General features: G+C 43.3%; 1 protein-coding gene across 1 annotated transcript in view; it reads right to left on the reverse strand.

Moving 5' to 3' along the window:
- Positions 1-26,179, reverse strand: part of SHROOM3 (shroom family member 3) — a 242,243-nt gene that overhangs the window by 156,998 nt on the left and 59,066 nt on the right. The gene's annotated exons all lie outside the window — the stretch shown is intronic.

The following is a 26,179-nucleotide window of genomic DNA, read 5'->3' on the forward strand; positions in this document are numbered from 1 at the left end:
TCTCTGTCTCAAATAAATAAAATCTTTAAAAAAAAAAAAAAAAAGATAGTGATTGGGACTAAGGTAGTATTTATCCTTCTCCATACAAAAATGACTTATCCTTAATCCAGGAAATTATCTTTGTTTGTATATTCTCTGGGCTGTAATTCATAAGGGAAGGTAGATTTTTGAAATTTAAATTGATGCTAAATATACAATATTTATTTAGCTTTCCAACGTCCATTTCTCCTTTAACTCCCTCGACATTTATCAATTCACTTGGCATCTACCTATCTACCTACCAACCGATCTGATTTTTCAATTATCATCAACCATCTGTGCTATTCGCTCACATATTATATATAAGATGATTACTATAGATCTGGCCATGACCACGCTTCCGCCCATGGGTAATGTTATTTCAGATGCTTTCATTCATCAGAGCAGTGATTTTAGTATTTATACTTAGTATCACTACTATGTTGAACTTACTATAGGAAAATGTTTTTATAAAAACAAGTTAGCTAACAGATGAGAAAGATGGAAATTTCCAACTGGCTACGAACCCGGGAAGAAAAAGACATATTTCAGGATAATTGGCATAGATGGCCAGTGAATGCTTTCTAAATGCTTATCTGCTTTTTTGCCACCTCTATCTGTTCTATTATGTTTACTACTTGAACAGAATCATTCAGAATTAGTGAATGAAGAAATCTTTCTTTCATGAAGGTGTTTATATCTTTGAAATTAAAACAGTGGGGATAGTAGTCTCAGATTGGATTTATAAATGGATCTTTACCCATTTATAGAAAGTTTTCATTAAAAATATCAAAATCAAAGGCAAAATTACTTCCTCCCTATCACAACAAAACAGGCAGGGGTGTAAGCACTAGTCCCAAACCACTAGTCTTTTCACCAACCTCCAATTACTAAATCCTAGAATTACGTGTATGCTGACAGCAATCCAAGAGGGGAGACAGGATGGTCCCTGAAGTATCTGTCAACAAACTTAAAAGGAAAATGAAATCATGATAGAGCTTAATATTCCTAGGCATCTCACTGTTGCTCAAACTTAGGTGCTTGCATTTAGAATCTGCCTTTTTCTCAAACATCAGAATGAGCAAAGCAAGCCAAGCAATACAATCAAACCCCTAAAGTGATATTCACTAATTTTACTATGTTGAACAAACCTTAAAAAGGAAAACTGCTTTCATACCATAGGAGGAAAAGTTAAAGACAGCTTTAAAAATAAATGGCAGTTAGAATTAGACTATAAATCCTGGAATTGCATAATTGAAAGGAGCTAAGATATTCACACTGACTTTATTTTATTGTACGAGCTGGGATATATATTTGTTGGCCTTAATTAAAAGTTACTTTATTCTATCATCACTTGAGTTTCTCGTCAAATAGGAAGGAGTGCACAATGAGGTGTCAACTGCCTGCAAGCGTTACAACAATTTACATCTTTATTTATGCTTTGGTATCGTTTTGCCAACACATCTGGCGGCCGAATAGCAGCAATTTCATCATAAAGGTCTAAACTAAACAACTTCCCTGCCTCTCTTTAATGTACCTTCCCAATACTGGCATTTCTGTCACGATCAATGTAGAAATAATGTTGAGACCTATCTGGTTTAACATGGACTTACCTTAAGGAAGTCTACACCAGCATTTCCATTGTCCTCAGTTATCTGTGGAAGATCTCTGTCCAGCGTGACACCGGGCCTCGCCGCTCGCCAGGGGGGGCTCCGGGACTCCAGGGAGGTGGGACAGAGGTGCGATTCTCGCCCGGAAAGAATCCCCGGGCACCAGCCCCAGGAAGGCGCGAGCTAAGACACAGGTGTCTGACACTACCAAGGCACCTCTGCTGGAACCTGCAATCAAACGGCTGCCCTGATTAGGCAAGTACAAAAGGCAGTTCGGATTACTGCCCTCCTCTCAACCAATCGCCGGCCGGCCTGCCTGACAGCAGCAGACCCCCCGATGTACCGGGAAGTACACGCGACCAGAACCTGAGAACCGGTTTCCACCGCAGCCAGGTCCCGCGTGCACTCCCGCCCTGCACCCCTGAGAAGCTGTTTGTCAGGCCAGTGTAAGGGGAGCTGGTGGTAACGGGTAAGCCATCCCCTGCCCTTCCCCAGAGAGTGTCCCTCTAGGTCCTTGACTCATACACGGCACCAGGCCCGCAGACGACAAAGTGAAGGTAAGAAAGAATGAATGGCTTTGGCAGCTTTCACCAGCCAGTGCCCCCATCCGGTGTTGGCGCTTCCTCCCACCCCCTGCCATCCTCCACTTGGGCTTCTCTGCAGCTGGATAAGTTCGATTTTTAATTAGTTATGGTTTTTGCAAGCAACAGCTTCTCACAGAAACTGGGAGAAGGCAAGGGAGAATCAAAGAAGAAGAAAAACCTTTGGACAGTCCTTGTTTCCAACAATAAAATTCAATATTGTAGAAAATCACCTCAGACAAAAAAATTTATAAACATAGGGCTTGTAAAAAAGAAAAAACAAAACAACAACATTTGAGCACTGCATTTTCAAAAATTCAGCCCAGTCGAGTGCCATGCAGCTCACCTTTGTGGATGGAATCTTAACAGGTTTCCTAAACTCCAACCAGCTAAAGGAATTTTGCTGAAATCTATCATCTGAGCCTCTGAAACTGCAATGCTCTGCAGCTGTATGGAGAAGTAGTGCTTGATTCAAGTTTTGGTATTTGCCCCAGACTGTACAGGTCAGCTTAACAGTAACCATAGACACAAAGAGAGAGAAAAGGAATAGTGCACACAGGAAAAAAAAAAAAAAACAACAGTCTGCAAGTGTGTCTGAGTGCGTGGGTATGTAAATGCATTTTCATTAGTTTGCAGCTGCCGGTGGTGGGAAAAAACAAATGATAGGATCCAAGGCTAATCTGTCAACCTTGCTAAAAAATCCTAAGAACACTTTTAGAGGAATATTAGATGTGGAAAGAAATAAGAAGGAAAGGGAACACGTCCCCAGGCACATACTCACATGTACGCAATATACATACAGCAGAAGTCTGAAATCACAGGGAGCATATACTCTACACACAGTAGTGATCTCATTCCAGAGACCAAGAAAATCTACAGAATCCTTGAAAATGTGGTTACATTTCAAAGGTGAGACTAATTTTTTTTAAAGGCAGTTCCTATTAACAAGAAAGACTGTCTCTCCAGAATGTTCCACTTGAATTCCAGAGCTATTTATATTTCTATAATGTGACTTCTAAGGAAATAGGATTGAGGCAAGTGCAGGATGGAAACAGCGGTCAGGTTGGGGCAGAAAAATCATCTTGCAGAGGAGAAATATCCCACTGGATCTTGCACCAGTAGCTGGCTTTCCTTTTAAGAAGGCAAAATTCTTATCCCAGTTTTGTTTTCCTCCCCCACCCTGCAACCTCCCCAAACACAATTGAGTTGCAAGTCCTTCCATCATGGACTACCCCCACCAAGCCAGAGGTCAAGAGCGGCCAGGCCACAGAATTCATTTTGAATGTGTCAAATTTAACAACCTCCTGCCGCCGATCAGGAGCTCGCCTCCACGGGGCAGAATGACGAATGATTACTCTTGACATCTGTTTATCACCATCATCCATCTAGTATGAGAATGGCATTCCCTCAAACAGCAGAACACTCACAGTGGCTTAAAGGAGCCAGAAGTCTCCTCCCTCTTCATTTCATCATTTCATCAGTCTTTTCCTCCTAGTCCTGCTCTATGCAATCTAAACTCACTTCAAACCCACTCTCCTCCAAGTTCCCTGTGGCAACATCCTCAACATATTAGTGGCTCTGGGAACTGTGTATATTGTGTAAGGTCCTCATGGCTGCTTTGTTACATTAGAAGAGAAGATTTCTCCATGTGATTCTTTAGAGAAGCTAAAACAAGCAGGCAAGGCAAGGAAAAAATTATACTGAAACACTTAATCACCTGCCCTTTTACAACTTACAAATCACAAAGATGAATAAGGGAACCGCTGTTATGTTTTACAAAGAATAGGTACCTGTGTAGTATTAGGTTGAACCATTATTTTGTTTTTTGTTTTTTAAGATTTTTATTTATTTATTTGACAGAGAGAGACACAGCGAGAGAGGGAACACAAGCAGAGGGAGTGGGGGAGGGAGAAGCAGGCTTCCTGCTGAGCAGAGAGCCCGATGCGGGGCTTGATCCCAGGACCCTGGGATCATGACCTGAGCCGAAGGCAGACGCTTAGCGACTAAGCCACCCAGGCGCCCCCATTTTTTTAAAAATTTTTTTAATAGACTTAACCAAGTTAAATTGTCAGTATTTTACCATTTTTGGTCTACTGCAATAGCAACTTTATGTGACTTAACCTGTAGTTGAACTACAGCTAAATACTACACAACTGGTAATTAACCACGTGTCAATAGTTACTATGTTGCCTTCTCTAGTCATCACCACACAATTCTATAAATACTGTAATTATTGTTACAACTTCACAGGTGACACAACGGGGGCTTGGGGAGGTTGAGTAACGCATTGAATAATTCCCAGCTAGCAGGCAGGGGAGCTGGGATTCACACTGTGGCAACATGACTCCAGAGCCTGTGCTTGGAAACACCACCCTGAACCGCCACCCTCCGCGAAGGAGAATTTGAATTCTGATTTTGGCATTCGCTAGCTTTGTGACCCTGGGCCAATTACTGGACTTCTCCAAGTCTCAGTTTTCTCTCCTCAGAAATGGGACTGATGATAGAATCTGATGTGAGGACCAAACACGATAATGTAAGTGAAGCACTTAGCACGGTGCCCAGCCCTCGGGAGGAGCTCCAATGTTACCTAATAGTAAAGGCATGGGTGTGATGATCACTCTCCCACCTGCGCCAGGACGTGAAGGGAGACAGCACACGGTGTGTCCCCATCACCCATTGTCACGGGCCTGCAGCCACTCATGGGCAGAAGGACAGTGAAGTCTGGGGTCCTCACTGGAAGTGATGCCCGCCACAGTCAATGCAAGTTACTTTGGTGCATAGGGAGACTTTCACACTGAAGCTCCCCTTCAGTTAGAAGAGAGACCACCCACACCTGCTGTCCCCCACCGACACCACCAGTAAGGCCTGCCCTCAGCCCCATCTTCTATTTCCTGCTTGCTCTACTTCAGATTTCTATGGAGAATCTGGAACGCTTTCACAAACATCTTAGACTTCTCATTTATTTCCTACCTGGCTTCTTTGGCAATTAGCTGTAGAGGGTTATGCAATTCGTGTTTGAAGACACATTGAAGATCTAATCTAGAAGCAGTGCTATGGAACCCAGAAGGTGGGGGTTGGGCTTGCCCTTCTGGTTCTGCCACTGACCTGCTAAGTGACCTTGAACAAGTCGCTTATTGTCTCTGGGCTCTAGTCCTCACTCTAATCCAGAACATCATTGAGTGTCTTCCCAGTACTAATGTCTGTGATAAAGAGAGAAAAAGAATACTAGATGAGATTTTAAAGAAATATGGGGTATTTATTTTTCCTTTTCTCCAAAAGCTAGTAGCTCATCGACTCAGGGACATCCTGTTTTCTTCAGATTACCTTTTTAAAAACAAACCCACAGTCAGGAGAGTTTTATGTTACTCTTGATAAACTGCAGACCAAGATAGAGAGCCTTGATTTCAGAACACCAGATTTCCACTGGTATTTTTCCTTAATGATTTGCACATGTCCCTGTAGGGTGCTTGTTTGTGGTTAGAGATGGGGGTCTGTGGAGAGAAAGCCTCACAACAAAATGAAGAAAATGTGGTTTCCTTCCTTATTTCTAATTTCTTTGTGGCCACACATCATAGTTACATGTTCTCCAGCACCGTAAGGGAGACTCCTCCACTGGGTAAGGTAGATTTGGTTGCCTGTAGGGCACTCATGTGCCAGGTCTTATATTTTTCTGATATGCTCCAGAAGCTCAAAGTACTTTTACGGAGTATGCTTTTATTTTTATATTATTTTGTTTTTAATTTTTAACTGGAGTTGGCACACAATGTTACATTAGTTTCGGGTGAACCGTAGTGATGCAACTTCTCTATACATTACACTACACTGACTATGTTCTTAAAAATTAAAAGTTTGTCCTCAACACTCCCAGGAGGAATTGAAGGAATTTTATGAATGGAGGCGCTAGAAACAACCTCTTGGCCTCTGGGCTGCTTTCTTTTCATAGAGCACTCACCACCTCCTAACATACTGTATAATTTACATCTGTATTGTGTGTGTTGTTCATTTACTCTGCTCACAAGAATGTCAGCTCAGTGAGGACAGAGATGTTTGTTTTAATCATGGCTGACTCCTAATCATCCAGAGCAATGACTGACTGTATATTAGATGCTAAATAAATAAATTAAACTTGATAAAATCACAGAAATAATTCAGATAGAACTGGTACCCTGCACATCTCACTTTCAGAAATCACACAGTCTCCTGAGAAGGAAGAGGCAGTAGGTCACACTAGGATAGTAACAACGACAAAGGTGATGATGATGTGTAAGGCAAAAAAAGTAAATAAACTTCTGTGGAGTTCAGAATTAGTTTAGCCCAACTCTGTAAATTCCCACATAGAAGTTCCAGGCTGAAAGAAAACTGGGCAGTGAGCCTAAAAAGAAACTTAATAAGCTCAGTTTCTCTTTTCTAGCCCATTTTTCTTTAATTTCATGGGAAATTGTATTCGCTGGACAACTCCAAGTGTGTCTGAAGGAGTCCGATCCTTGAGGACACTCTAAGGAAATTATATACACAGCAACTGAGCCACGCTCACTTTGTACTCAGGTAAACATTTTTTTTATCCCAATCTGACCACACATCAACATCAAGGTTGATGAAATAATGTCTATAGGCCTCCTAGAGTCATAAAAGATGTCAATTAAGTCCAAAGTATTAATATACAATATCTTTCCTGTATTATAATTGTAGGACATAAACCAGAAATCAGAAGGCATATTTTTTTCACTGCTGGCGTTATTCAGGAGAGTCACACCTTCCAGTTTAAATTATGATTCAATTGTCCTACCTTTGACCTCAGAGACTAACAAGCCAAAGGAACACTCCTCTTCTTTTTTCTCTCTTCACCTTCCCTGATTCTCTGGGGCAGCCTAGGTATTTCTTCACAAGAATGTTACTGGCCGAGGGTAGCAAACCACGGCCTTGAGCTCAGTCATGCCTTCAAAGTCCTGACATCCCAGAGGGGGAACCCCAAGTTACCATTTAGTGCTAAGAATAACAGAGAAATTACATTTGGGTTCACTTTACCCTTGGAGATGAAAAGGAAACTCAGGAGAAAGAGCATTGCAGAACACAAATTAGAGCACTACTGATGAGTCCTTTCAATCTCTAGGAAAATTGCACAGCTAATACAAAAAATGAGTAAGGTATAAAGGTAAGAGCAAATATCAGTTCCATATATATACTTACATATGGACCCAGGTTATCAGCAGGGTGCTTACTATGTATGGGGAAGGATACTAAGTGCTTCACGTATTTTGTTTCAACTCTTCCAACAACCCTACTAGAGAAGTCCTATAATACCTACTTTAGAGCTAAAGTGTCTCAGGCACAGAAAGATGAAAAATTTGCCCAAGGTCACAAAACTAACAAGTGGTGGGAACAGGATTTGAACCCAGGCAGCCTGATTTCACAGTATATACTCTTATACACTACTGTATATGTTAGATTTGTTATGACTCAGAAAGGGGATGTGTTTGGCATGTACAGTGTTTAGGAGTTTGGGGTATTTTTCCAGCGAGCAGATTTCTCCTTAGGGACAATGTGCCATGCCACCGCCAGCCAGATATCAGCAGAGTAGATCAGTTCAATGGCGCCAGCCGGCAGTAACGAGAGAGGCTGTCAAGCAATTAGCCTGATGATAATTTGGTATAATAAAACCTGCTTCAAATCATAATTTAAACAGACAGTGTAAAGAACATTCTTCCTTTCGCTTTCCCTGACCGCCATCTTGTGCTATAGTAGAAAAAGGCAGTTTGGATCACAGTGGGGGTAGTGAACCCACATGCCTTGTAAAGAAATGTGACGGGAGACATACAGGAGTGGGCAGTCAGCACATTAGGTAGGGGTTTTCACTCACTTGGCAAACATTTCATGCGTGCTTGCTATGGTGGGCGCTGGGGAGGTCAGAGAGCGCAAGACATGGTAATTCCCTGCCTTCATTTAGTACTAGAAAGTGACAACCATCACTCTCTTGGAAGAGACTCAGTTTGGACAATCGGCTGGAGATGAAAAAAGATAACTAGCCAGCCTGTGTTTGGGCTACCAGGCTGGCAAACTCCAATGCCCACCGGGCCAGGCAGGCAGAGTAAATGAGCAAAGTGGCAGGTGTAGGATCACAGGAAGCTGGGGGCCCCACCTCACCTCACCCTACCTCACACATAGCTCCAAGTCTCTGCTGCCAGATCAAATGTTATTCCAGAAGACAGAAAGCCAGATTCTTATGTAAAACATTCAGATTTTGAACATAGATTAAACAAGTGTTTGCAGGCCAAGAGGTAGTTTTCAAATTCTGCCAAAGAACTTTATTAAATTCCTGAGTTGCATTTTAAAAATAAATTTGGCTTTCATAGTGGATTTGGTATGTGTAGACCTTCTGACCCTTATGTACACCTACTTCAAATCCTTTTTAAAATTTGTATTAAGGTGTGTAGTGTATACAAAGTGTGTAAAGTGCACTGATCTTATGTAAATGGTAAAAATGATACTGAATATTTTCAGCATCTGCAGAAGGTTCCTTCCAGACTTTTCCAGCCTATTCCAGACTCCCCACCCCCCACTTTTGACCTCCATCATCAATTAGTTTTGCCTGTTATTGCTTTGTTCAAATCTTAACCATGAGAAATTGATAATAGATTTAGTTGCTTCAGGTCTGAAAAAATAAAGCTGGGTTTAAACAAATAAAGGTACAACCAAAAAGGATCATGGTAAATCCAACAATAACATGGAGCCTACAAACTTAGCCAAGTGCTTCTTTAAGTTCTGATGCTTGCTACTTCCACATATCTATTATTTCCAATACCTAGTGTTTCCTATATGGATACCATATGCCAGGCATGTACTTGTCACTCTGTATAGAGTGTCTCATTTAAGAATACAAAAATCCTTTGGGATACAACTGAGATAAAATGCATACCAACTGTACAACTAAAGAAAACCAGACTGTAGTAGGTTATGCAGCTAGATTCAGGGCCAAGACATGAAAAGTGTAGATTCAAAGCCAGGGCTATTACAAAGCCCAGGCATTTTCCACTGGATTGTACAACCTCCCTTAAAATTAGGAAATGGTGTGTTTTCTTAACTCTTCCAGAAGACTGATAAACTCCAATTCTTAACCAGGAGCATAACGAACCTTAATCAGTTTATACTCTCACTAGGAATTCATACTTCATATTGTAAGGATTGGTGGTGGGGTAAGGTATTGAAAGCTGATGTTTATTATGTAGGTACTTTTTCTTTTTTCAAATAATGTCTATGCTCAACATGGAGCTTGAACTCACGACCCTGAGATCAAGAGTCCCATGCTCTGCCAACTGAGCCAGCCAGGCACCCCATAGGTACTTTCATTTTTAAAACAATGCACCAGCAAGCAAATGTGGATATATGTGTACATATATATGTACATATATACACATTATATATGTACATATATATACATTATATATATAATATATATACACATTATATATATGTGATATACACACACACACACGTATATGTATGTATGTGTATATATCAACTACCTTTCATTAGCATACGTCCTACTAGCTTTATTTACCTAAACCAATTTCCTGGGACTCATGAGAACATTGTCTTACACAAATATAGTTCTGAGACAGGAGGCAGATTTTGACGTTTACAGATTTTTTCTCTTAGGAAATTTGTGCAGCATTTTTAGGATTAGGATTAGGACAGCAGTGGCTATAGAATTCCTTCTAAGAGAGGCTTCCCGGTGGCAGGTGGATTGTAAAGGACTTGCAGGGAACTTGTCTTGGAACTGTGTTCTGCATAGTAGAGTCATTGTTTTTACTTAGACAGGAGCAGTTCTCTAAAGATGCTTTCATTCGTCTTTTAACAAGATTGAGAAAACATGAATTGTTTATAGTAAAGAATATTATTTTATTTGGGTAAGCAACTAACATATATTCTCGGGAGGTGGACAGGTGTCTAAAGCCCCACCATCTGCCAATACCAAGCCCTTGTTGCTGCCGGTAGGGAAGACGGGCTTACTCACCCAAAGCCAGGTGATTGGAAGAGGAGAACAGTAAAGGGACCTACAAGACCTTCTATTCAAACCAGTAGACAGAGTGAATTGCCAGAGCCTTCCCGGGGGCTCATCCTTCTGGCAGATGGGAAGAAGCTGATGGCTGCCAGTACTTTGCAGGTAGAAGGATATAGGCCACTAGGAGTTCATTTATGCCCAAGGCTTTTTAGCCTGAGATACGCAAAAATTCCAAGCATATATTACTTTTTATCTCAATAGCCACATGGAGACCAACTACCCTGTTTGAGTTCTAGACTCAGATCTATTTGACCAGCTTCTCCTTATATTTTATACAGCTCAGAAACTGCACTAAAATCTGGTAAAATACCCAAATTTCCTAGGAGCATCTATTTCAGAATTTACATCTGAACTCTAAGGTCCAAGATGATGTTCATGGGCAAGCAGCTGAGTTAGCCACCCAACCTTTCCTCAAATCAATACCTGTTGGCTTAAGAACTTAGGCCATTTTTAACTCACAACTTAAATTTTTGCTTTAGTCGTGGTATTTTTAAAATTTTATCTTTAATTCAAAAAATTAACTGTGGTAAAATACACATAAAATTTACCATCTTAACCATTTTTTTTTTTTAAAGATTTTTTTTATTTATTTGACAGAGAGAGAGCACAAGCAGGGGGAGTGGCAGGCAGAGGGAGAGGGAGAAGCAGGCTCCCCTCTGAGTAGGGAGCCTGATGCGGGGCTCGATCCCAGGACCCTGGGATCATGACCTGAGCCGAAGGCAGCTGCTTAACTGACTGAGCCACCCAGGCTCCCCCCATCTTAACCATTTTTAAGTGTGGAGTTCAGTGATACGAAGTACATCCCACCACCCACATTCAGGACTCCTTTCGTCTTACTAAGCTGAAAACCCACAGCCACCAGACAGGGCCTGCTCACGCACCTCCCCCCAGGCCCTGGCAATCACCATTCTCCTTTCCAGATCTCTGAACAGGGCTACTCTCGGTACCTTCCCTAAGTGGAGCAGACTGCATTCGTCTTCTTGTGGCGGCTTGTTTCATTTAGCATAAAGTCCTCTAGGTTCATCCGCGTGGTAGCATGTGTCAGAATTTCCATCCTTTCTAAGGCTGCAAATTCCTTGTTTTTAATGGTCAAGTGTTTCAAGTTTATCCAGCAAGTCAATAAATCAACTAGATGGAGAGGGAGTACTTGGTCTGTTTAATAAGACTTTAGGCTTGGAAACTGTAAGCAAGGGAGTGAGCGAATTTATTGAAATCCTTAAAGCTGTGGTTCTTCACGGTGCATCAGCATCACCTGGAAAGCTTGCTAAACCACCGGCTGCTAGGCCCAAACCCTGGAATATCTGATACACGGTAGAGCAATATCTGGAGTCGGGCCAAAGAATTTGCGTTTCATTGGAGTTCCTGGTCAGTGACCACTCTTACGAGAACCACTGTAACCTATCCAGGGTTCATTCTGGAGGATTCCAATATCAAATATTTCCCATGTGCAAGGAAAATACCCCTTCCACCTAAGCCAGGAGGCTTGCAGTTAAGAGAAGAAGGAAGGCATAGAGCAGAATAAGAATAGTGAGCAAGTCCAATCCTTGCCGTTCCAGCGTATTGTGGGAATGAGGGGAAGAATGATGGCAAGTCAGAACAAAGCTTTCGGAAAGAAGCCTGGTTTCATCTCTGCGGCCTCAGGGAGAAGAGGATAAGCATGGGAGGTAAATGAGGGCGATATTTAGGAATTCGGGAAATCTTGGCTGCCTCGCTCCCTGTGAGGTTCTAGGGAAAGGTCACTGGGAGGAGGGCCCGGGCCACCTCAATTTCGGCAGATGTGGGATGCCAGCCAGTAGACGTGGAATGCACAGCTGTGATGGTGCAAGACGATCCTGGGGCAGACCCCCGGGCCAGGCGTTGCTGAGATGGACAACTCGGCAGACACAGTGTCTGAGGCGAATGGGAACTGCGAAGAGCCTGAATCTGCCAGTGGGAGGCTGCTAGGGGTCCCCAGGGGCGCGGCCCAGGCCAACTCTGAACACAGTGACTGAGTTCAGTGGTGGGTACCAGCAGTGACAGGGGAGACCACAGACAGAGCCGGGACACCAGGGGACAGTGCATTCAAAGACCTGCACTGACCACTGCCCCAGACCTTCAGACACTATTCTGGCAAAGCGGCTCGGCAGTGGAAACTAAGGATGACATCTGAGAGAGGGAGCAAGGTATGTTAAGAGACTGAGCATTACCTCAAGGGACTATTCAAACGATTAGACCAGGCTAGCTTCTAATTTCGCAGGGATTAAGATTTATTGTTTTGTTTCCCTGCTACCCGGCAAGTAGGAGTTTGTGAGGAAGACCAGTTGAGTTCAGAGTAAAGAACCCACCTTCGTTTCTGTATATCTAAGTTATCATGGGACCAGGGTTTTTCGATAAAATCAGTGCCATACTTTTACTGAGAAATTGTTATCTGAAATTCAAATAGAACTGCACACCCTGTATTTTGATTTGCTAAATGTGTCAGCCCTACGTGTGACCATATTACTGCACGTGTGCACGTGGGGACAACGTACAAAGGGGCAAATCCATACCTGAAACCTACCAATCACTTTCTTTTCACCCTATTCCAACACAGATATTCACATTTGAATTGCCACAACACTTCTGTAAGATGATTTGCACCATTGTGAAATGGGCATTTCAACTACACCGTAAGGATATCTGATGTATCCCTAACACCCATCTCCAGGGTCCACTGTCTCTGGCCATGCCTCCGAACTGGGTCAGCCACGCAGGCTGACATGGCCAAGGTCAGCCTTTTGAGGCTGAGGTCACTTTCTGCCCATGACTTGAAGGCTTCTAATGACAAGACCCACCCGTTTGTCACAGATATAACACTATATTGGCAACCTGCAAAATTGCTCTTAAAAATTTGAATACTAGTTTTATTACTGCCATTTTATTAGTGTAAGATTATATTGTTCTCAAAAGATTTCAGCTGTTCTGAGCCATGTCTCTGGAGCTTAGGAAGTCACTCCCTAGCAACGTTCTGAGGAAGCAAGAAATAGGAAGGTAAGTTTGAATGAGGAACCAGGAAAGAGATGGGTGTGGAGGAACAATTCCTAGGAGAGGAAAAACTGGGGACAGATGGGGTCCTGAAATGGAGAGAAGCCAGGGAGATTCATTAGGGTGCTGACAAGAACAGGACACAAAGACAAATTTCCTCTCCTCTGGAAGTTGGATCTGACCTCTATGCAATCAATCTGCAATGGACGGAGCCCTCTAGGGCTGTGGCTAAGTACTCATAAAGCAAGCACTTAAACCCCACATCATTTATCGAGCATCTACTATGTGGGAGAGAAGTAAGACACTCTTAGCGTTCTCTGACAAAATGGTGAATATTCCAACATTTCTACATTCATCTGGTATCACAACCGTCTAAAAATTACAGAACAAATTGTGACTGGGATCCAACTGTGGTGTGTTTTGTTTTGTTTTGGGGGAAAATAGAAAATGACGGGCCATACTGATTTCTTCATAACCATGAAACCCTCCGTCCCTCTCCCTTCTTGCTGTGCTGTTTCTCCCCCCCTTTTTTTTTTTTAAGATTTTTTAAAAAATTTCTTTGAGAGAGAGAGAGAGAATGAGAGAGAGAGCATGAGAGGGGGGAGGGTCAAAGGGAGAAGCAGACTCCCCACTGAGCAGGGAGCCGGATGCGGGGCTCAATCCTGGGACTGCAGGATCATGACCAGAGCCAAAGGCAGTGGTTTAACCAACTGAGCCACCCAGGCGCCCACTCTCCCCTTTCTGTTTTGATTGGCATGCGGACTTGCTCCCATCGAATGAGTTAGACAGGATGGGAGGGTTAATTTATTTAAGGGAATGTGAATCACCACTCCAGGGAAAACAAAAGGCACCAGCGTGTAACTGTCTTTAAAGCAAAACAAATAAAAGCATTGACAGAACCCAAACTGTGCCCACCTGCCCCGGGGGCTGAAGAACCCATGTTGTTTGGGGACTTTGAGCAGTCACAGAAAACCAGCTCCTCTGAACATGTACTGGCTTGGAAGTTTGGGCTTCTGTGTCCGAAGGACTGGAGTTCAAACCCACACTTCATAGACGTGTCCCCCTGGCCAGGCTGTGCTATGGAAAGTCTGGTTCCTCGCCTATTAGAGTAATAACAAAACTAACACTTATTTCATAGGTTGTTGTAAGAATTAAATGTGAGGATGAAATGCTTGGAATGCCCAAAGCCAACAGGTGAGAGCCCCCTAGAATTATTTATCTAAAGGCGGCAGGCGAACTCATAAAACAGAACTGATAGTAGAGATACTATCCTACACTTGATCTGAATTAATCCACTTCTTCAGAATTTATTACAAATCTTACGAATGTGACTGCCCAGTTGGTCCAGTTCAATCACTTCATGTAAATTCAATATCAAGTGTCCCCACTCTTTTATCCTCTTAATTTTAGAATGTTAATCCCAAGAAAATAATTCTAATGCCACCCACATTGTCTGCATTTAGGGGACAGGACAGGGGTGTCCATGAATTATTACACAAAAAGAAAAGGCCTCTCACTATTGGAAGGCTGCTCTGAAAAGGTCAAGGATAAGTCAGCCTTTTCAGAACACTTTATTGAAAGGTCTCAAAATTAAATTTGCCACCATATGATGCCTTGTAAACTCGCACACTTGCTAAGGGGAAAATTGCAAGACAGATGAAATAAAACAAAACGAAACACTGTGGGTCTTAAATTCCTGAGCCTGAGTTTATTTTTCTGTTCGTTAGTATCTCGTAGAAGGACCTGGAGTTTTTGACCTCTGCCCCTGACTTTGAGACAGTGATGGAAAGGGGGTGAGGAATCAAGAAGCAAAGGTTGAAAGGGCCCTTAATGCAAACACTGCTGGTCTCGGTAGGGTCGCTGCTCGGTGTTCAGTGTTCGCGGGGCTGCCGTCCCAGGACGCACTCACCACAAATTCCCGCAGACTGATGTTGGTGTCACGCCTCACCAAGTCAGCACTGTCGTTATGAAGGTGTCCGGTGTGAGGCTGTGTAAACAGAGTGACACGGAGGCCATTCCTGCCCAGTGACCTGCGCCAGAGAGGTCTATTTTTAGAAACTGCCACCAGCTGCTATATACCCTTGGACAGAAGGCGAGCCACACACTACGGCTATTTTTGGACATTTCTGTGCATTTGGCTTGGGTTCCAAGATATTTGTGAAAAAGTAGAGAAGAACCATCCCCGATCTCTCAAGTTGAAAATCTGAATTTTTGAATTTTACTTGTACATCCTGATCAAGAAGAGGCGTGAAGCTAGCCTTTCATTTTGAGCAAACTGACACTGATCCCATCCTTTTGGGGCTTCTGTGGGCCACAGAGCCCAGGAAGGATCCATAGGAATGCCCCCCCACCGGCCCAGGCAGAGGAAAACCGAGGGACATCTCCTCGCTGGGCAGGCGGCGAGCCCCAGTGGGTGTTCTCACCACTTGGCCAGTTTGTTAGAGAGCAGGCACCCCCTCCCGCCCCCAGGCTGATTTAGGAGGAGCTGATCACCACCCAGCTGCTGCTATTGGGCATATTTTTGTTTTCATTTCACAGATACTCAGTGAACACATATCATGTGCCAGGAGCCATTCCAGGCACTGGGGACACCATACTGAACAAAATCTCTACCAGTTTGGAGTTTCTATTGTAATGAAAGGAAGCAGAATGAGTAACTTTGTGAGTGTATGTCTCATCGGTAGGAAAAAAAAAAGGGGGGGTGCTGGGGATACAGCGGGGAAGGGGCTGCTGCAGTTTTCAGTTGGCTGTACAGGGAAGTCTGGCATTTGAGCAAATGCCTAAAGGAAGTGCAGGAGCAAGTCAAAAGGGCAAAATGGATAAAAAATGTTTATTTTTTTTAATTAAAAAAATATTTTTTTAAAACTTAACATGCAACCACTAGTGACATGTTTGGTTCTCTTTCACCATTTGCTCCTTTACGTTGTGCAGGCGAAGGACGAAAGGTTATGAAAATGTCTCGCTCCCGTGCGAATCTCATGAAAGACTGTTTTAGGTGCCCAGGGCTTGAGGGTCCTGCTTCTTTACAAGCCATAGAGAACAATGAATGGCTGATTCCCAAGAGACACCTTTAAAGAAACATTCCAAAGAATCCTTTTAAAATGCTCCTTAGAACCACAGTCTTCATGAAAACAACATAGCAACCTTCCTACCTAAACAATAAACACACTAACCACACAACTGTCCCCCCAGGATAATTTTACACCTCTTACCCACTAAGCAAACAACATCAGACAGGAGTTCGACAGCAGCAAAAGGGGGAGTGGAAAATTGCGTTTCTCAAATGCACTGACAAGCTGTTAGAGTGGTCCCCTAAACAATGAGGGGCTTAGGGGCGCCCACCCCCACACAGTCAAAAATCTGTGTATAATGTTTGACTCGCCCAAAAGTTAACTCCTCATAGCCTATGGTTGAATGGAAGCCTTACTGATAACAGTCTATTGATATATTTTGTATATGTATTAGAAACTGTATGGGTACAATAAAGTAAGCTAGAGAAAAGAAAATGTTAAGGTAATCCTAAGGAAAATACATTTATAGCACTGTACTGTATTTATTGAAAAAAATCCATGTGTAAGTGGACCTGAGCAGTTGGAAGCCATGTTGTCCAAGGGTCAACTGTGCAAAGTAAGCAATGCGGCAGCTAGTGAAGAGAGAGTGGGCCTCCAGCCCCGGGAGACAATTGAACAAACATTTCAGGACCAAAGGCAAGGGCACAGAGAGGCTGGTCTTAGAGGCATCATTTTACTCAGGACTAACAAGGGTCTTCAAAACTGCCACATGCCAGGACCCCAGAGGCAACAGAATCATGAGGAGATGGGTGGTAACAAATACATAGCTGGGGTCACCACTTTAATTCTCAGTGGTCAAAGAAAAAGAAGCTTAGGGGTCATCTCAACTCAGCCAGACCCAGGGGTTTCTCTGCCTTCTGAAGGCTAAGAGTCTGCATAGGGCTCTGGGTGCTTCCAAACCTATATTTTAGCCTCTTCCCAGGACTCTCGTAGGATACCTGTGATCTAAGAGCCATTATAATTAAATAAGACCTAAAAATATATAATCTAGGGGCGCCTAGGTGGCTCAGTCGTTAAGCGTCTGCCTTCGGCTCAGTTCAGGATCCCAGGGTCCTGGGATCGAGCCCCGCATCGGGCTCCCCACTCTGCGGGAAGCCTGCTTCTCCTTCTCCCCCTCCCCCTGCTTGTGTTCCCTCTCTCGCTGTGTCTCTCTCTGTCAAATAAATAAATAAAATTAAAAAAAAATATATATATATATATAATCTAGAAGGAAAGTGGGCAGTAAAAACAGTGGAATTCTCCAGAACAGGACAAAACTGCCAGGACCTTCCAAGCTCTGATGTCCCACTGAGGACATAGGTAGTGTCTTTAACAATGGGTGGCATTTAACCGTTCTTTCCAGAAACCATTTCTCTACCCCTCACTCCCAAGAAGTACACGACTTGTGCTATGGCTATACAAGGTGTGATTTTTAAAAAACCGGGACTGACAAAGGAAATGAATATTCCATGAGGACAGATAGCCGCTCACATACTTGTTCCACTCTGGGACCTCTTGACATTGTCTTCACGTAGCATGAATAAGTTCAATGGCATTGAGCAAGCCATCTTTCTTTCATGGTTTGTTTCCTGGGGGCACCAGCCAGAAATGACACGTAGAGGGAATGTGGCAACTGTGGTATGGTGGGTATGGTTTTACCCGCTCGAAACAGCCAGATGGCCCCACACCTGCTGGCCACAATGAGTTCCTGACGCAGCGGCAAGTGGCGAAAGCTCAGGTCACAGACATTCTGGGGGGGTGGGGGTGCAGACCAAGTGCGGCCCAAGGACAACCCCTCCCCTGCCCATGCCCATTTGTCCGTAGCAACATCTCTTAATGAGCTTTTCAAAAAATTCCACCTCCATATAGCAATAATGAGAAACAGGTCTCACAGAAATGCATGAGCCTGAGCCACTTGGGAGGGGGGAGGGGGGCGGCCCTTCCCCAGCAGGCCTCTCTGGATCCTAGACAGTCCTGAAATCTCTGAGGCAGGGGTCTTTGTGTTTGCTCTGTAGTTCCCTGCTTCCCTGCCATGAACAAGGCTCTGACCCACTCCCTGACTCTCCTGGTTATGCCTTCCTGGTTCTCCTCCTGCTTCCACCCTAATGTCCCCACCCCCTCTGCGTGTCTTTCTTCTACCTCTTAGTTCCTACCTCCTTGTGATTTCTCTTTATCACCTCGACTTACAGCTCAAACCAGTGGTTCTCAAATTTTACTACACAACAGAATCACCTAAGGAGCTTTAAAAATGTCCAGTGCCAGGTTACACCCTATACCAATTGAATTAGAACTCAGGGGATGGGACACCAACATTGGTTTGTTTTTAACTTCTGCCATAAATTCCAATGGGTAGCCATGTTCAAGAAGGAGCAGCTTTAAGCCATTTTGATTCAAGGGTGCAGAATTAAACATGTTTGGTTCATATTCTAAATCGGAATCATCCAAACGTATCTGTTCAAGCTGGTGCACCCACATTTGGAGGCAGGGGAAGGATGCTACCATAACTCCTGAGTGACCTCAGAACTCGGACTTCATGTCCTTCGTAAAGGCTCAGACAGATATTCGAGTGCCATTCTTTAATGGTTGGGCATGGAGGGGTGACTCCTGCTTGGAGTACATTTGTTCAAAGTAAAACCATGTCATCCCCAGAATGAAATGGGGTCTTTCACCATCAACCCTCCTTCCCTGGGAAACAGCACAGCATTCCTTTGCACGCGGGCTAGTGTTCGCTGCATAGCCAGTGAGCATATGTAATCCACTGAATAAAAATAGTGGTTATCATCATAGGCTACAGGAAAAAATGTCCCTTTTCTCATTACAGTAAGGGAGTCTCATTGCATACCTCTCAGGAAACTTAATAATGTGTTACATGAATTTTCCATGGGCAGGAACAACTGCTTAGGAAATCAAATACGAGACTTCTAGACAGTGACATTCAAACCTAGGACTCCAGGGAAGCCAAAAACTGCTCTGAGTATGGTCCCAGCAGGATTGAAATACCTCCTCAAAGCATACTGAGCAAATTCCCATGATGCCAGGCCTCTCGGAAAAGTTTCTGGGGGTCGAAGGCCCCCGCAGCTGCCTCCTTGCTTTCCTCTCCACCACTTGCTCAAGTGGAAAAATTGTCTAAGGGGTAAGTTACCACAGTTCTCATTGATACTGATTCCCCCTTTGGGGAAGCCTAAGCCTGCGTCCCCAGGTGGGATGCAAACGGTACTCCAGCCGGGGGTTTGTACTCCCAACCCCGCTATTTGCCAGCCCTTTGCTCAAATTCCGAACTGCCCCGAGCAGAAGAGTGGAAAGACATGTGAAGTATGGGTGAGGGGCAAGGGGCGGGGTGGGGCAGACAGGGACGACAAAAGGGTCATCGCAAGCGTTCGGGGGGCATGTGGAGGTGGGAGGTATAATACGAGATGTGACAAGCTTCCAACACGGAAGTCACAAGGGCGAAACTGCCCGCCATCCTTGGGCACTGTAGAGCTCCGTGCTCTCCTCAGAGGGTACAGTTGTAACATACCCCCTTCCTACGCGTGCGCACAGGACTCGGCCACAGAGCACAGCCTGGAGCCCCTTTGTAGATACTGAGAGGCAAGTCTTGGGACTTACACAGACCTTTCTCATTTGGCTTCTGCGTCCAGGTGAGGTAAAAGAAGCCACGCGTGTCATGCACCAAGGTGAGTACCTGGAGCTTCGAGAACAGTTTTTCAATTGTCTCTAAAAGATCATTGCTCCCTTTCCAATTGTCCTCAGCTCCTACCACCTGCCCACGTGAGAATTATCTTTTGGCATAATTTTCCCAAAGGCCGCATACTGTGCTGTCTAAAGAACATTTTCTAATTGCTCAGCCTGCACCACGTGTGTCCATGTAACCTAAGCATTTAAATCAATGGAACAAAAGATTCACCAGGAAGTGAAAGCCCAGTCGGCAGCCTGAGGGTCCTCTTCTGTAGCTCAGCCTTCTACCAATGAGCTACGACCAGTTTCAGAATCAGAACTCTTTCTACTTAAGTTCTCCAGGAAAGGTGGTCTTAAAAAAAAAAAAATCCCATTCTGAACTTGGGCCTCGTTGATACTGTCCTTTAAAACGAAATTTCCTTTTAGCAAAACTGTCATAATCAGAAACTTTAAAACTCATTTGTTCTCATTTTTGCAAATAAATCAGTGCATGAAATAGAACAATGGAAGGAGAATGCAGTCAGGTAAATTTTCATGAGCTGAGACTGTACAATACATACTCCTCACGGAATAATCATTTAATATTTTATTACAGTGAAGCATCTTCAAATACACTGTTATCCTTATAGCAACTGAGGAGGGAAGATATTATCACTGTTTTCCCTTTTAAGAAGAAACTTAGTCTCAGAGAGATTGATTTGTGCCGATGATACCATGGTCAGAACACAGGACACAGAACGCAGAGATGAGGTTGGAATCCCAATGACAGGACTCCCCTTGGGCATGCGGCTTACCATTTCATATCTGAGCCCTGGTAACTTGGTGCTGGCATAATCTGGTTTAGAGATGGTCAATTTGTAAGGAAAAAACAGATGTTTTTTATGTTCCAGAAAAGTTCAACCCACCCTTCAAACTTTGTTGCTTTGAAAATAGGGAGTTCTGTTCAATTTACTCTTTAAAGCTCTTAATAAATTCTTTCTTTAAACTGCTTTAAAATAGTTCAAAAGGGACATCAGGTGGTTAATCGGAGGAAGTTGCTTTAAGAATATAGCTGCTTTTTAAGGGGATAGACTCAGGCAGGTGATGGGGAGGAGAGGGGAGATGGCAAAATAGTGTGAAGGAGGTAGGGGATGGATAGTGATAATATTCCAAGAAATTACTTTCTTTTATAAACTGTAACCATGAGTTGAAAACAGAACCGATTTGCAAAATCCTTTTTTTAAATTAATAGTCAATAGCACTAATTTTGTATCCTTTAAAAGGGCCTTAAAATGCATTCTGTTCATTACCAGATACTTCTTTTGACATCACTGACTTGCAAATCCTAAGTGAGCTATGGTCTCACAACTCAATCTAGACATAAAAAAGTCACAGAAATCTGACACAGAAGTAGCAAATGTGTGAGCCACCCATCCCATTCCATTCCAATAATGTCATCCCATCCGTTTATAAAAAGAACTGTTCTGCTAACCCTCAGATATGTGGGATGGGTTTTTTTCAGGGGGGGGAGTGTGGGCCCGAGGGTTGTGGTAAACTTAATTTCATTGCCATTTGTGTTAGAGGGAGGAAGCAATTATAAAGCAACAAATAGTTTTATTTCCAGAGGCTGATGAAGAACTTCAAGTCAGCTGGATGCACAAAGCAGTGACATGCATTTGATCTGAACCCCCACAGGAAGTTCAAGGTCAGTGGGAATCACGTCTTCATTTAATAGTTTTTCCTGGATGAGTTAAAAAAATCAGTTTATAGGGTTTTTCTAGTTTTGGGGTTTTGTCTGTTTTTTTAAGCATCACAAATATTTCTAAACGGAGGAGGCAGTGAGTAGAAACATTAGTTGTCTACTTGAAGTGCCAAGAGACCCCAAGACCTATGTTCTCAGAGACCAAGCTTCTCACTTGGGCTACTAGCATTTGGTCTTGGGACAATTCACTACACATCTGTGGATGCAGTTCCCTCATTTCTTCCTCCAGGAATAGCCCCAGACCAGAAAGTGACAAACCTAGATTCTCGCTTTGGCCCCACTACACATGGCAGTTCACATATGTTAGGCAGATGTTTACTGTTCTTCACTAATCACCCCTCCTTTCTCTTCAGTCTCTCTTTTCCCAGAAAATGTGATCAACTCCTGTTTCTCTCACACACACGTATCATCAGTCAAATAAAAAACAAACAAAAAAACAGAACAAAACAAAAAACGTTCCCTTCCAACACTATCAACTCATAGCATAAATGAATGAGAAGGGGAAATGCTAGATCAAAGTTGCAGAAATTCTGGGAAGGTTTAGGAATAAGATTTCATTCTGAAAAGGGATTCACTTTTCCCCACCCTCCGCTTACTGTCCTGAATCAGGCATACCACCTCCTATGCTCAGAAAGACCATTTCCCCACCCACAGTCCTCCCATTAACCGGGCCCTCCAATCGTATGCTGTGTTCTAGAGATTAAAGTAGATGTCTCAGAAGAGGTAATTTACTTAACAAATATGCATTATATTTTCAGGAGAGCTCATCACCATGCTGTATGTATGTACTTCTCATTTAATTCTCACAGTCCTCAGATAGATTGAATGACCTGCCCAGGGTCACAGAGCTAGTACCTAAAGCCATCAGACTTCATATCCAGGCAGCCTCAAACCTGCATCACCACCTCATGCATCCTCTCCCCTAGAAAGAATGAAATCTGACTTTTATGTGGCTTCACGTGGCCTTACATAAGCCTTGCAAAACAAAGACAAAACACCGTGAAATATACCCCAGAATTTTTCTTAGCTACACAGGCCAACAAACCACTGATATCAAACTTAGGAATAGGATGATACTGGGCAAAAATAGCACCTTGATGCAGAAGGTTGGGAGGTTGGATTTGCCAAGAAAAATGGGGGTTGTGGGGTGATCAAAATTGGGGTTACAGATCCATTGGTCACAATGCCATTCTGATTATCCAGTTCAAGATAGAGATCGAAGTCTCAGCCCAGGGAAGAACAGGAGTTTAGATGAATACCCAGCAATTAACCCCAACAGTCTGTTCTGAAGTGGAATTGTCACTTATTTTTTTTTAATTTAAATTTTAGGTTATTTGCGAACAGCAGGGAATGTTCCCTGTATTCAAAGCACCTGTTAAACTTGAAGACTTTTTCCTTTGTTTCCTTCAGGAATGTTAAACTTGAAGACTTTTTCCTTTGTTTCCATTTTAACAGTTACTTTGTTCTAAGACTTGTATTTCACACATATCTGCCAGATAAAGTCTCTACTGATTTTAGAGAGGGTTTGGAGTATTGACTCTTAATTGTGTACATGTCTGCTTTCCTGATTTAAATCCATTGTACCGTCCTTGCATTCCACAAAGGTTTTCCTTCTGCAATTTTCCTTTAGCTAGAAGATGTTTGTTTTCCTTTTGGAAGGTCTTTTCTTTGGCCCACTTCTTATTTTATTATTCTTCTCTATTTATCCATCACTAACTGTAGACCTTCCCTCTTTGTACACCCAGCACCCAACATCCAGCACATTCTCTGCTCCTGCAGCAGGCACACTGCCCCTTCACTCCCTGTTCCTGGAGGACTCAACTCTGCTTTCTTCATGGGTCAGCAGATCTTGTAAGGTCTTTGACCCACAACTCACTTGAGACTTTGCATTTCTCTTGTCACTGTAGCCTTTAAAGAAGGTGTTTATACTTTTGATTGTTTTTGGTCCCTGGGTAAGACACCCTCAAAACTTATGTAAACACCACTTCTCCACTCTACATTCTTGGCATTTTTACAACGGAGGTGAGGTGTTGCCCTCACCCACCCAAAACTAATTTTAAGGGAAAAAAAGAAGCAGGTACAGCTAGAGCTGCTGATATGTAAATTTTCACCACTCAAATGATTTCTCTGGAAAACAGACCCTCCAATTATGTTCCCAGGAAGTCACCTCAAACTTTTTTAAAAGTACAGAAATCACTTAGGAAAAGAAGGAAAGTTAATGAATGAAATACACAAGTCACTCTATCATGAATAAATAGGAGGAAATGAAATCTCAGGACCTGACATGGGCCTAGGTAGAAAGACAAGACTTCTCAAGAAAATGACGGCTCAACTCAATACAAAGCCAGAGGAATCCAGAGCAAAGGGGCTTGCTTCTACCCAGTTCTCTGAAAGGTCAGGGAGGAATGTCCATCCATGTCTACCAAGACATGTTTATAATCCCCATCTCTCAGTATGTGTGAGAAGTAAAGACAGCCTCCTTTTCCTCAAACTCTGAGAGTTCCACTATAAAAATCAACGCGTAGTAGATAAGATCATATTCAAAAGGCATCTTAGAGACGAAATGTTTCCCACACCAGAAGCAGGGACTACAAGGACTCTTCAGTAACCTTATCGATCACATTAGCATATCTAAAGAAAGAATGTGTCAATCAGAAAGGGGATTTGGTGTGGGGGCCCAGGGAAGAAATGAGACTGGAGAGCTGGGCTTAGGCAACATGATTCCAGGCCGTCCGGAGGGGGAAAGTGTCCCCACACCAGTGCAAGCATCTGGGCTACCTGGCAGACGCGCCCCTTGGGGAAACTGGGCCATCTGGCCTTCAGAGCGGAGGCCAGCACATGCTGGGGCCTCAGCCCTACTCCCTTCACTCTGAAGGAGATCACCACGCAACCACCTGACCTCATTATGGTCAGACTTCTTATTTAGTTTTCCTGTCAGATAAGGTACACTGATTCTTGGACCACTTAGAATCATCTTTTTCAAAATGAGTTAGTACATTGACATTATGGTATTTATCCTTCACTTTCTTGTGGGTTCAGATAATATAAGTAAACATTCCTCAATTTCATGAGCTCCTGGGCACTGTCCTGACCAGTTCTGTACCAGTAAGGCTGCTGACCAGCCCATTAATGATAGTAAATTCACCAAGAGAATAAAGGGGGCGGGGTGTGATGGTGAGGAGGGCTTCCTGATAACCAGGCAATCAGCACTTTTGGCGATACGACAATACTCCTGCGTACTGCCACATAACCCTCTAACCCGATCCAGAATAATAATGATCAAATATTGCACACCTACTATGTACTTACGCTTTATTCATTAAATCCACATAATGCCCTTTTGTGGCAAGAATTATTATTTCTATATTTTATAAATGAAAAAATTGGGCTTAAAGAGGTCCAAGGTCACACAACTTGCAAATGACAAGGTCAGATTTCAACCCCGGGACCGTCTCCTCTCCTGCTAGAAGTAATTCAGATCTCATGTCACCATCAACTAGAAAGCAGAACAGGAGGCCAGCATGACTACTTTTCATAGCCAGAAACAGAGCAGCCCTTTCCAGAAGCTAATCTATCACTACAGTCCCATCAAAACAAATTGAGAGTATGGATTCCACTCTCATGCCCCAACAGATCAACAGATAAATGCCAGTGTTCTAAAGTTGGGCTTTGGGTGCCAATGCCAAAGCGAGTTCAAAAACTTCAACACTCTTTTGGACACATGGGATAGGCCTCATGGTTCTGTGACTTCCTACACATCTGCTTGAGAAATCAGCCACCATGTTTGGGATGACTGCTTTATTCAAATTGTGGCCCATAAGGAATGGGCCTATGCCTAGAGTTGGCCAATAATATAAAGAGCGGCATCATCTATTGTTATCAGGTGGTTACCATGAGTATGTAGAGTATTTCATTTCATCTTTCCAATCACCCTGTAAAGTAGATATTTAAAGATGAGGAAACTAAATCTTCAATGAGGTTAAGTAAGTTGCCCAAGGTCACACAGCTAGACAACCCTGGAATGAGATCAGCCCTGGCCCTGGGCCCAATCGAACTCTATGTTTTGAGCCACTCTCCATCCTTGACCACCAGAGAAGCAATGTATGGTTAGATGGCCCTGAAGAGAAGCCAGACACAGCCCAGCACTGAGGAGAGTCACTAGAGTCTGGGGACGTGGTGAGACCATACCCAAGGCTATGTTTCTGTGGTTGGGAAGAGTAGCTGGTCCCTTCAGCAAGGGACCAACTTTACTCAGTAAAGTTTGAGGAATGCATGAATGTAGGAGTGACTGGTCCCATAAGAGAGTATCTTACGAGTGATGAAAAGATCAGCTAACTTTTCACATCCTGAAAATAGTGTAGCTTGGTGAATGACTCCTAGAGTGCCAGCCAACGTGAACATTCTCAAATATTATAACATTTAGTTGCCATGTAAGGCAGCCA

The sequence above is a fragment of the Leptonychotes weddellii genome, chromosome 2, assembly GCF_054177405.1.
Source record: "Leptonychotes weddellii isolate Sample4059 chromosome 2, ASM5417740v2, whole genome shotgun sequence".
Lineage (NCBI taxonomy): Eukaryota > Metazoa > Chordata > Mammalia > Carnivora > Phocidae > Leptonychotes > Leptonychotes weddellii.